Raw genomic sequence first — 12,502 nt, 5'->3', positions numbered from 1 at the left:
TCACTGGGCTTTTCTTTGACAATGGCTAGATGCAAAAGAACCAGGCACAAGTAGTGGGAAAGTCCTCACTTGGAAGGAACCTGGGTCCACATCACTGGGAAGCTAACTGCCCACCACCCCAAGCCCTGCCCTGGGTTGTTACGAGAACAGGAAGTGCATTTACGTTGTTGAGCCACTGTATCTGGGACTAGTTTAGTGAATGGTTCAGTGAACTGGGGTTGGACAAGTATATAAAAGTTGAGTTTAATGCAGGAAAGTGTTATGTAAATGAAAAAATATATATGGTGGACGTTTTCCAAAGTACATGCAATGTGTGTCTCCTAAAGTTACTTGCAAGGACCTCCAGGAAATTCCCTTCCCAATTGTTCAGTTCTACAAATTGGACTTTGTGAGTTTAACATCTGTTGTATGCTTTCCATCACTATAACAAAGTGCCTGAGAAAAGTTGCCTTATAAAGGGGAAGGCTTCTTTGGCTCACATTTTCAGAGGTGTCAGTTCATGATCATGGTTCTGCTGCTTTGGTGGGAAAGCAGTAGAGCAAAGCCCTCACTTCACAAGCCTAAGGAGCACGGACCAGTCAGATGCTGCTGTCCCTGTGAAGGTGGCTCGCAAGGGCCTGCATAAGTCACAAGACTCTAGAGTTCACCTGGCACCAAGCCTTGGACACAGGAGTATTTGGGGGACTTACCCCTAAAGCACAGTGTCCTTTAAGACCGCCCTTGCAGTGTAATCTCTGAATATCCTTATGCTTGAATAGCACACAGAATGCAATATCTTACTGAACCCTCACATCTTATAACCAAAAAGAGTCAGTTTCAGCCAGCCATGGTAACACACTTGCAATACCAGCACTTCAGGAGGCTGAGGCAGGAGGATCACGGTCACAACTTAGTGACTTGGCAGAACCCTGTCTCAACATTTAAATGTTTAAAGCAGCATTGGGAATATAGCACAGCATCAAGGCCTTGGTTCAATTCTCGATACTGAAAAGGGCAGTTTCCCCATTTCACAGATGAAGAAAGGCTCAAAAAGGTCAAATGAGTTGTCCAAAAGCCATACGGCCTATTAAGTCAGAAAAGCTACATAAGCACCTAGCCTTACAGGCAAAGTGCCTAAGGAGCCCCGACAAGCCAAGATGTTGGCTGCAGATGCGGAAGAGTGACGGGGGCACTTGGACCACGTTCTGCACCTGCCAGGAGTCAGGCTCATTGTGCAGAATTTGCCCCAGTAGGAGCGCTCTGCTCTGACCAAGAGCAATTCCTTTTATGAGGAGCCCTTCTGCCCAGCCGGATCCTGAGCCCCGTAGACGGTGGACAGATACCAGTATTCATGCTAGACTTGTAAGAACTGGTTTTACAAAACCACATATAAGAAAAATCACAACTACATGCTGTACTAATCACATAGATATTTTTCAAAAGTGCAATTCTGTTAAGTACCAGAAATGAGATGGCTCACAGATTTTATCCTACGTGTTCTGTTTGAGACCCCATCTCAAAAAGTAAGAAGGAGTGGAGATGTAGTCAGCGGTACAGTGCCCCTGGCTGAATCCCCAGTACCCCGGAAAGGAAGAGTCACTTACTACCTGGGCTGCTGGGATTAGAGTCTCTGGGAGAGGACACCAGCTTCCTGGGTAACCTGACAAGAGGCTTTTTGGTTCCAGTTTGAATTGTTATTTTTGTCCAGTTGGCATGCTTGGAGCATTGCTTCTGCATTGAGATGATTTTTAAATTGCAAATACAGAGTTAACTTTCTTTGCTTTCAGCTGCTGGCACTGAGATAATATTGCCATTTAAGATTACATGAAACTAAGTTGTTCAGCCAGTTCTGAATGGAATGTAAACATGTGTCTGTTAGCTCTGAGACCAAAGGGGGGAAAAGTTCTAGGGCATTTTAAAATCCAAGAGACCACCAGGCTTTTAGAGAAGGAAACAGTAAGTAGGATGAAGAAGATGTAAAGTAGGTACATGTAAGATGTAAAGAAGAAGATATAGGTACAAGGATACATTTTTGGTAATAAGATTATTTTCCCTACGAGTGTACAAAAAGAACTGATAGGCGGTTCAACAATATACTGAAAACTTGTGGAGGATGAGAGTTATGAAGGGAAATTTGTATATTCGGCTATTCTAAATTTTTGCTCTTACTGCTTTTGTTAGGCCTAGGATCTGGGATCTGCTTTATTCTAAATTTCCTTGGTGCCTGAATGTGGTTAGTGAGGCCGTACCACTGACTTTCCATTGCCAATTAACCCCACAACGTGGAATCAGACAATACCAACGACCTAAACAGCCTCTAGTGATGATTGGTTAATGATGTCTTCAAACAAACTCTCCCAAGGACAAAGGAGCTATAAGAAAACAGGAGAGTTAACAAATATCACGATGGAGTCACTTGAGTCAGTGACTGAGTCACTTGCCTTTTGATTGGAGAGGAAAGGTCGGAGCCAGGAGGATGAAAAGAGAAGGTGGTTATGCGTCAGTACCTGATAGTCGTTATCACAAAGTTCTGTGCTAAAACCATAAGTTTGCCGAGTCAACTTAAACATAACAGATTTGTCATTGGAAAACCTATATCTTCTTTGTATTTAAAAGAGAAAAAAAGTCACAGAAAAGAAAAATAAAAATCAAGAGACAAACAATAACAAATCCCAAATAATAACAATATAGTCTTTCAAAACCAGATGATAGGAATTTAACAATTGTGGCTATATTATAATCTTCAAAAAGTTTGCTTAGATTACCAGATATACACATGCAAAATTGATCTAATCATAGAGTATTAACTGTTCATTTCTAAGAACTAATATAATTAGTAGTATTAGCCATCTTATGCATACAAATTTATGGGGGTTTTTTTGTTTTGTTTTTGGTACCGGGGGTCAAACTCATAACCTAGTGCGTGCCAGGCAGGCACTTTTGCCACTGAGCTAAATCCCCCAAATTTATATCTTTTTCATTTTTCCTTCCTTTTTTCTGGCGTTTCTCTGTCCCAGTTTCTTACCTTTGCACAATGTTATTGTAGATTTTGAATCTTATTTGTTCTTTCAGTTTCTTATCCTAGGGAGACATTACAGTATTTACACATGCGAGTTTGACTTATTTCACTTATGAATATTGTCTCAAGTCATGTCCATTTACCCAAAAAAGCCTTACTGTAATCCCTCTCTACAGCTAAGTAGTACTCCGTTGTGTAAAAATACATCTTTTTTTTTTTTATCCATTCCTCATTTGAAGGGCATTTGAGTTGTTTCCAAGATCTAGCTATTACAAATTGTGCTGCTATACACATGGGTGCACATATATCACTGTGCTACAATGTTTTCAGTTCTTCTGGTAAAACGCCCAGAAGCAGGATAAGCTGGGTCAAATGGAATCCCTAAGTCCTAGCTTTTTGAGGAATCTCCATACTGATTTCCACAGTGGCTGCACCAGCCTACACTCCCACCAACAGTGGAGAATACCTTTTCCCCCACGGCACCCCCAGCATTTGTTATTGCTTGATTTAATAGTAGCCATTCTTCCTAGGGTGAGGTAGATTCTCAGTGTTGTTTTAATTCACATTTCTCTGTGACCAGTAATGCTGAGCATTTTTTCATATATTTATTTTCCATTTGAATTTCTTTATCTAGAAGTGTATATTCATCTCAGATGCCCATTTTTGGATTGGGTCTTAGAATTTTGGGGGCCTGAATTTTTTAAATTCTTCATATGTTCTAGATAGAAGTCCTTTGTCTGAGGAAGAGTTGGCTAAAATATTTTCCCAATTCATGGGTTTTCTTTTCACTCTGTTGAAGCTCCTTTGACATGCAAACACTTTAATAAGACAAGATCCCAGTTGTTGATTCTGGAAAGTATTTCCCATGCAGTTTGATTTTTGTTCTTGAATACTCTGCCTACTCCTGTGTCATCAAGATTTCTATCTGCTTTGTCTTCCAGCAGATTTAGTGTTTCTTTTTTAATATTTAGATCTTTGATCCGTTTTGACTTTAGTTTAGTGCTTGGTGATGAGTCTAGTTTTAGTTATTGACATTTGAAGAGCTAGTTTTTCTGGCACCATTTATTAAAGAGACTATCTTCCAGTGAACCTGTTGTGCCCCTTTGCCAAACATGAGGGGACTGAGTGTATTTGTAGTTGTGGCTGTATTTTCTAATCTATGCCATTGATCTTCAGGTCTATTTTTATTCCAGTTTCATGTTGATTTTATCACAGTAGCTTTGTAGTATAATTTCAGGTTGACAATTGTGATGCCTCCTGCCTTGCCTTTGTTGCCCAGAATTGCCTTTGCTAATCTTGGTCTCTTCTGGTTCCAGATGAATTTTAGGAAAGATTTCCCTAGATCTATGAGAAATGATAATGGTATTTTGATTGAAATTGCATTAAATATGTATAACAACTTTGGGAATGGCCATTTTCACAATGTTTCTTCTTTTATTCATGAATAAGGAATGTCTTTCCATTTGCTGAAATCCACTTAGATTACGTTTTTCAGTATTGCAATTTTCAGTGTACAGATCTTTTACTTCCTTTATTAGATTGATTCCTAGGTATTTGATTCTTTTGGATACTATTATGTTTCACTTACTTCTCTCTCTCAGCTTAATTTTGTGTACAGGAATGTTACACTGATGTTAAGTGTTGACTTTGTATACAGCTACATTATTCAATTTGGTTATTACATCTAGTCTTTCAATGGAGTTTTGGGGGTCTTCTTATGTAGAGTATTATGTCATCTGTAAATAATAATAATTTAACTTCTTCCTTTCCTATGCTTATTCCTTTTATTTTTCTCTCTTGTCTGATGGCTCTGGCTAATGTCTCCTGAACTGTATTGAATAGGAGTGGTGATAATGGACATTGTTGGCTTGTTCCTGATTTTAGGTTGAAAGTTTTCCGTTTTGTCCATTTAGTAAGATATTGGCTGTTGGTTTATCATAGATGGCTTTTATCAGATTGAGTTAAAGACTATCTATTATGATTTTCCATATGGTTTTTACCATGAATGAATGTTGGAGTTTTTTTTGAAAACCTTTTTCTGCGTCTAATGAAATGATCATGTGATTCTTGTCCTTGGCTCTATTGATGTGGTGTATTACATTTATTGATTTGCATATGTTGAACCATCCCTGCATTCCTGAGATGAATCTCACTTGATCATGGTATAGAATCTTCTTGATTATTTGCTGCATTTTATCTGCCAGTATTTTATTGAAAAATTTTGCATCTATGTTCATTTGAGAAATTGGCCTGTTGTTTTCTTTTTTGGTTGGGTCTTTCTCTGGTTTTGGTATTAGGGTAATACTTGCTTCCAGGAATGAGTTAGGGAGACTTGCTTCCCTTTTGGTTTCATTGAAGAGTTCAAGGAGTGTTAGTATTAAATCTTCTCTAAATTTCTTGCAGAATTCAGCAGTGAATCCATCAGGACCTGGGCTTTTCTTTTGTTGGTAAAGTTCTAATTACATTTTCAGTTTAATTAACTGAACTGGGGTTATTCTACAGTTTTACATCTTCTTGATCCAGCTTTGGTAATTCATATGTTTCCAGGAATCTGTCCATTTCTTCTGTGTTATCAAATCTAAGAGAGTAAAGGTATTGGTATTTGAAGTATTGATGATCTTCTGTATTTCCATAAAGTCTGTAGTGATTTTACCCTTTTCATTTCTTATTGTGAGGATTTGAGTTTTTTCTTTCCTCTTTTTGATAAGGTTGGCTAGGGGTTTATCAATTTTATTTATTCTTTCAAAGAACCAACTCTTTGATTCATTAATTCTTTGTATTCTTTTCTTAGTTTCAATTACATGGACTTACGCCCTGATCTTTATCATTTCCTCCCTTCTTTGGGCTTTGGGGTCGACTTGCTCTTCTTTTGCTAGAAATTTGAGGTGCAGTATTAGATTGTTTATTTGTATTCATTCCATTTTCCTGATGTTTACCACTAAAAACTTCCCTCTGAGGACTGCTTTCATTGTGTCCCATGGGTTCTAGTAAGTTGTATTTGCATTTTTGTTTGATTGTAGATATTGTTTAATTTCTTCTTTTATTTCTTCTATGACCCATTTGTTGTTTAGGAGAGTGTTATTTAGTCTCCATGTTTTGGGGAGTTTCTTGTGGGGGGTTTTGTCATTAATTTCCAATTTTCTTGCATTGTGGCATGAGATTATTTCAGTTCCTTTGGGTTTACTTAAGCTTGTTCTGTGGGCTAGTATATGGTTATTGTAGAGAATCACCCATGTACAGCCAAGAAGAATGTGTATTCTGATGTTGTTGAGTAAAACACTGTGTACACACTTACTAGGTCCGTTTGTTTACAAGTTTGATTCAGTTCTGTTATTTTTTGCTGATTTTTTGGTTGATCTGTCTCATTTTGCCAGTTGAGTGTTAAGGTCCCCTGTTATAACTGTATTATTATTTGATTTTTCATGTCTATTAAGATTTGTCTTACGTAGTTAGGTACAGCTCATTTGATACATATATATATTTGATGCATATATATTTATTTATGACTGTAATCTCTTCAAGTTTTTCCCTAACAAATATGTAGTGACCTTTATCTCTTTTGATCATTCTTGGTTTGAAGTTCACATTGTCTGCAAACAGAATACTTTTCCTTGCTTTTTTCTGAGTTTCTGTTGCATGGAATATTGTTTTCCAATCCTTCGACTTTTCGTCTATGAATTTCCTTTTGAATTAAATGTTTCTTGTATACAGCATATTGTTGGACTTTTTTCTTAATCCACTCTGCCAGTCTGTTTCTTTTTACTGGTGAGTTGAGGCCATTTATACTGATGGATATAACTGATATGTACTGACTTGCCTTTGTCATGTTACCGTTCTGTGGTTGGTTCTCTATTTTTTCCCTCTGTTTGCCTTGTTTGGTGGTTTCATTCTGATGTTGTTCTTGGAATTGTAGTCATCTTTATCTCTTTCCAGAGTATCTTTCAGCACTCTTTATCGTGTCGCTTTGGTGGTCATGAATTTCTTCGGTTGTCCTTTTGTTGTAGGTTGGCATAACTGACACCATCTTGTGCCCTGTATTTGACCCAGAAGATGAAAAATTACTTACAGTACCATCCCATGAGAAAAGCAAAATGAACTGCACCCACAAGAGAAAAATTAACCTGCTCAACAAAAGCAGGATGTCAACCTGCTTTTTGGTGTCAACCAAAAATTAATGTAAGATTCTAGCTAAATTGTTTCCAACAGGATGTCTTTTTTGTGATTTTCTGTTTTAAAAGCTCTGAATTTCCCAGTGCAGCACCACTGGGTGGGACTCTAAAACAGGGTCTGAGTGGTCGCTGAGCTTAGCTAATAAAATCCCAAATTTATCAATTAGGCTGCTTGGATTCCTATGTTGATTATGGAACCCACATTACTTTGTCGTGGAAGTATCTTATTTTATTTATCAGTTTTCAAAGATAGTTTTGCAGGGTGCATCAATCTGGGTTGAAAATGGTTTTCTTTCAGGATTCAAAATACTTCACTCTGAGCTTTTCTTGACTTGAAGGTTTGTATTGAGAAGTCTGCTGTGATTCTGATAGATTTTCCTTCATAGATGATCTGTTTCTTTTCTCTTACAGCTTTTAGTATTCTGTTCTTGGGCTGAATTTCTGGGATCTTAATCATTATATGTCTTGGTTAATATGTATTTTGGCTACTTTGAGTTCTGTATGCCTCGCTTATCCGTATATCAGATTCTTTTCCTATGTTTGGGAAATTTTCTGCTATTATTTCTGTAAATAGTTTTCTTATGCCATTTGTGTTGACCTTGGCTTTTTTGTTGACACCTATCAGTCTTATACTGTTTCTCTTTGCATCATCTTGCAGCTGTTGAATTGTTGTTTCAACAATTCAACAGTGATCCTTGTTTCTTTTGTCATCATAAACTTCCATCCTATCTTCAAGGTCTGAGAGTCTATCTTGAGTTTCATTCAGGCAGTTTTAGCAGTTTTCAATGGAATTTTTAATTTCCTGAATATCCTTTTGAATCTGTTTCATGCACTCTAATTCTGTCTTATACTGTTCATTCAAGGGTCCATCATTTTCTTATGTTGCTCTTTTATTTTATCTATATCTTCTATAGATACAACATTTCTCATAGATATCAACATTTCTTTCATAATGTTTGTCATTTCCTTTTTTACCTGAGAGATTGTTTCTGACCTGATTTCTTCTGTAGCTTCATGGAGTTGTTTCTTTACTTCAGTTGCTGTCATTTCAGAAAGTTCAGAGGTGCTATTTCCAATGTCTTCCATTTCAGTGTCTCCTGGGTTTGTTCTCAAAGGGCTGAAGGACTGAGTCTGCATCTTGCTCTTTCATTTTGTCATTTTTTTCTGGGACCTGTGCAGCTGGCCAGGCACCCTCCTAATGGATTGCACTGGGATGCTGGGCTGGGCAGATACCCTTGTGGCTAGCTGGGTCACATCCCTGAAATATGGTGCTGGAGCCTTGTGCTGGGATGGGCAGAGCTCAAAATCTCCAAGACTCATCAGCTAGACTGATCGCTGCTGATTGACAGTTCCAGGGCTCTGAACTGGGCAGGGCATGGTACCTCTGGAACCTGTGAGGCTGGCTGGGTGTTCCACCGATGGATTGCTCTGGGAAGAGCTCAGATCTTCTGGGACACAGGCAGCTAGCAGGGACATATCCCTGGAGAATGTGCAGGGGCCTTGCACCTGGGTGTGAGGAGTTCAGAACCTCCAGGACCTGCACAGCTAGGCAAGCACACCCTTGCAGTGTAGTGCAGGGGACTTGCACCTGGCTAGGTGGAGTTTAGAACCTCTGAGACCCACATAGCTAGCCACGGTGCACCCCCAAACTATGGCATCTAGAAATCTGTATCTTGAGATGTCCACAAGTTAAAAAAAAAAAAAAAAGACCAAGCTGAATGTACTATTAGGGTACAACCTGCACACCACGGTCAGAGATTTCTTCATAATGTGCAACTGAGAAAACTGAGAGAAAGCCAATAAAAAAAGCTGGACAGTTCATAGAGAATGACTGTAGATTATATAGCGGTAACTGAGGTGGTGCACTCTTTCTGTGCTACTGTGCCTAACACTGGTCTCCTGAGTGAATAACAGATGCAGGCTATGGCCTTCTATAACGATATTTTGAGTTTTGCTGGCATTTTCTTTAGTATTTCCTTAGGTGCTAAATCCAAGAACCAGTTTGCATTCACCTGGAATAGACTGAAACAGGCCTTTCAAGTGCTCCCCTAGGGATACCTGCACAGCTTCACCATTTGGCATGGAATGATGGCTCAGGACACTGACTTGCTACTCTGCCCACCACTGTAAAAATGTTTTGTTACGTAGATGAGATCATGCTAACCTCTGATTTAGAAACATCTGAAAGACACACAAGGACACCTAAAGGAGTAGGGATGGATTATCAATCCCCGCAAGGGGCAAGGCCTAGCACTACAGTAAAATTGGGTAGGGCATGTATCCTGAGAAGGTCACTGAGAAAATCGGTCCTCCTAGCTTTTTCTCTGGTCTGCCTCACAGCAATGGTCCTTCTTTATGGTCTCCCATGCTGGGTACAAGGGTGAGGAATGTATATAGAATTAGTCAAAGGGTCATGGTCAGGTCATCCACTAAGACCCAGAGGCCTGATCTGAGGTAACAAATTATGGAGAGACACAAGGAACAACAGGGCACCAGTGCCACCCTGAACCACACAGACATCTGGCAGGAAATTGGAACTCCTGTGGGGACACCCTAGAGCTCACCAGGTCTCTGTCCTTCTGCAGGGATGCCCTTGGGAGAATCACAGACTGTCTTCTCTCTCTTCTCTGTAGATGCTACCAAGCACCATGAGCAGCATTTGCTAATCCCTCCCACTTCACCATGAGGCTGTAAATCCTTAATAATTAATAAAACACTTATAATAAAATTTGGACCCAGTATGAACTAGGGAATGGAGAGCAATGGCCAAAAAACAGGTAGTCTAAATTATAACACTATTCTCCAATTAAATCTTTTTTTCAAAAGTCTAGGAAAGTGGTCAGAAATTCCTTGCATTCATTTTTTATGACCCTCTATCCAAAGCCACCCCTCTGCAAAGATCCAAGACATAAAACCTTCAAAAAGGCTTCTGAAACAGAAATTGATATTATTGATGACCCTCTCGGATCACCAGTCACTGAGGGGAACCAAGCAGGACTCTCTCAACCTCCTCATTATCCTCAAGCCAGCACAGCACTACCCTCCCCTAGTAACTCGGAACCCCTTTGGTGGCTAGCTCTTCAGGGAGACCTAAGACACCTTAAACTCTCCCAGTGACCCCAAGGCCACATTAAGTCCTGCAGGATATATGTGTAGTGGAATGTGTTACCCAAGTCACAACCTATCCTGCCTTTGAGGATGACTGATGCAAAGGTTGATCTGAGTCCAAGTCTTTTTTTTTTTCATACCACAGATCAAACTTATGACTTCGTGCTTACCAGGCAAGCACTTGAGCCGCTGAGCTAAATCCCCAACCCCAAGTCCCTTTTCAGTCACAGACATCAACAATGCAAGGAGCACTGGGGTTGATTTTTTTAGGTTCCTTTCAGGTTTACAGATAAGCTCCAAACTCAAACTTTATCTCTAGCTTTTTACCTTTCTTGATGAGAAACACAATTTATTCTGTGCCTGTTGCAGACCTGATGAAAAGAAAAGGCTCCTAGAGTAAACAAGTGATGTACAGATAATCAGTTTGTAATAGAGAAATCACCTAGGAAATAGTACTCTACCACATACTGATCCAAATTGGGATCAAAATTCTACAAGAGGACTAGAGATGAAAGCTAAAATGGTAACAGAAAACCTGCAAACTACAAAAAGTAAGAGAAGTTGCCCATGAAAAAGAAGAAAAACCAGCTATTTTTCACAGCCAGCAAGAGGAAGCCTTCCAAAAGTATATGAATTTTCAACCGTCCTTCTAGTAGGGAAAGGCTCTCATGGGATATTTTATTAGGCAATCCACCCCAGCTATCCAGTGGAAACTACAAAAACTTCAGACAAGACCTCAAACAACTTTGGCACAATTGCTGGACATGATCTTGTTCAACAGTTGGGATCAGAAGCAGGGCAAAGGAATCACGATCAGAGATAGGCAAAAGTCATGAGCACCGCAAGTAGAAAACCTTGAAAGCCCAGAGAGTCCAAGGAAAAGCCTGGAGGGAAGAGAAAGGGTTCTTGCTTTAAGTAAAAAGACACTGACTGCTCACTGGGCTTGAGAATGTTCACATCCACTACCTGGCCCTGCCAAGAGTTTCCAACACTGATCTCGACCCATGGCATTGGCAGACTGACTGCCCATGTCCCCAGAGATGCAGCCGGCCAAAACTTTCAACGCCAACCCGGTGGATGAAGACTGAAGGAGCCCAAGGCAGTTCCCATGGCCTGCATCAGGGAATATCTCCATCACCATCCAAGTCCCCTGGGAAGCCTTGGACATTGTGGGCGAGCAAATCTGTTTCCTTCAGTACTGGAGTGGCTTCTTGAGTTTCAACCTCCTCTGGTCAGCTCTCTCCAGATCTAAAGTCATAACTGGGGTAGAACAGAGCCCCAATAAGAATTTCTTTATGACAATTTGACATGTCACTTTGAAGGCCACATTTAGTTATGAGCTTTTGATTGTCCCATGATATTCTGTCTCCCTGTTGGGAAAAGACTTCTGTTAAACTTGGGGCTTTTGTTTCTGACAAAATCCACTAAGGATTTTGCCTCGAAAATCCACACAGAACCTTCCCAACACGTTTATACAACAAATACTGGCCTTTTGTAACAATATTTTTGTTGTTTTATCTTTCAAAAGGTCTTCAGGAAACCTTCCCATCCTAACATCCTGGCCCTGGAAAATTTGTGCAGCCCCACTGATAACTCCTGCCACTGGTCCCCCACTGAAGTGAGCTAACCTGGCAGGCACATCCACTAAATGCAGAGGATCGGGGAAACCTAATGGGTTCTGTAGTGGCAATTATACACACTGTACAATTAAACTCTGCACAGTACAATGGGAGAAGGGCTTCAGCCTAAATACCCCAACGGGCAGCGTTCTCCATCAGGCAATATCTACGAGCCCTTGGGAAGAGTCCTTTTCCTACTCCTAAAGGCAGCTCTCTACTTCTCATATTTTAATGGCACTAAATCTGTAGCAAAATTTCTCACTTGCAAACTGGGTGTGGTGGCTCATGCCTGTAACCCCAGCCCTCAGGAGGCTGAGACAGGAAGATTACTGTGAGTTCAAGACCCGCCTGGGCTACAAAGTGAGCTCAAGGCCAGCCTGAACTGCATAGTGAGACCCTGTCTCAAAAAGTCAAAAAAATTTTCTCAGTCTCTTTCTGTGCAATCAGTCATTCCAATATATATCAAATTATAATGATGATGAGGTAGTCCCTATGGGAACCAAAAGACAACCATGATTGCTATGAATATATGAACTTCATCATACAAGAATTTTGATGTAGTAACACAAATAATTATTTGGCCAGCTGGATTGAGGGGTTTCTGAATC

This window comes from Cavia porcellus, unplaced genomic scaffold (genome assembly GCF_034190915.1).
Source record: "Cavia porcellus strain 051 isolate PalLab524CR breed Dunkin Hartley unplaced genomic scaffold, mCavPor4.1 scaffold_25, whole genome shotgun sequence".
In the NCBI taxonomy this organism is placed as follows: Eukaryota; Metazoa; Chordata; class Mammalia; order Rodentia; family Caviidae; genus Cavia; species Cavia porcellus.
Note: the sequence above shows the minus strand (reverse complement) of the source record.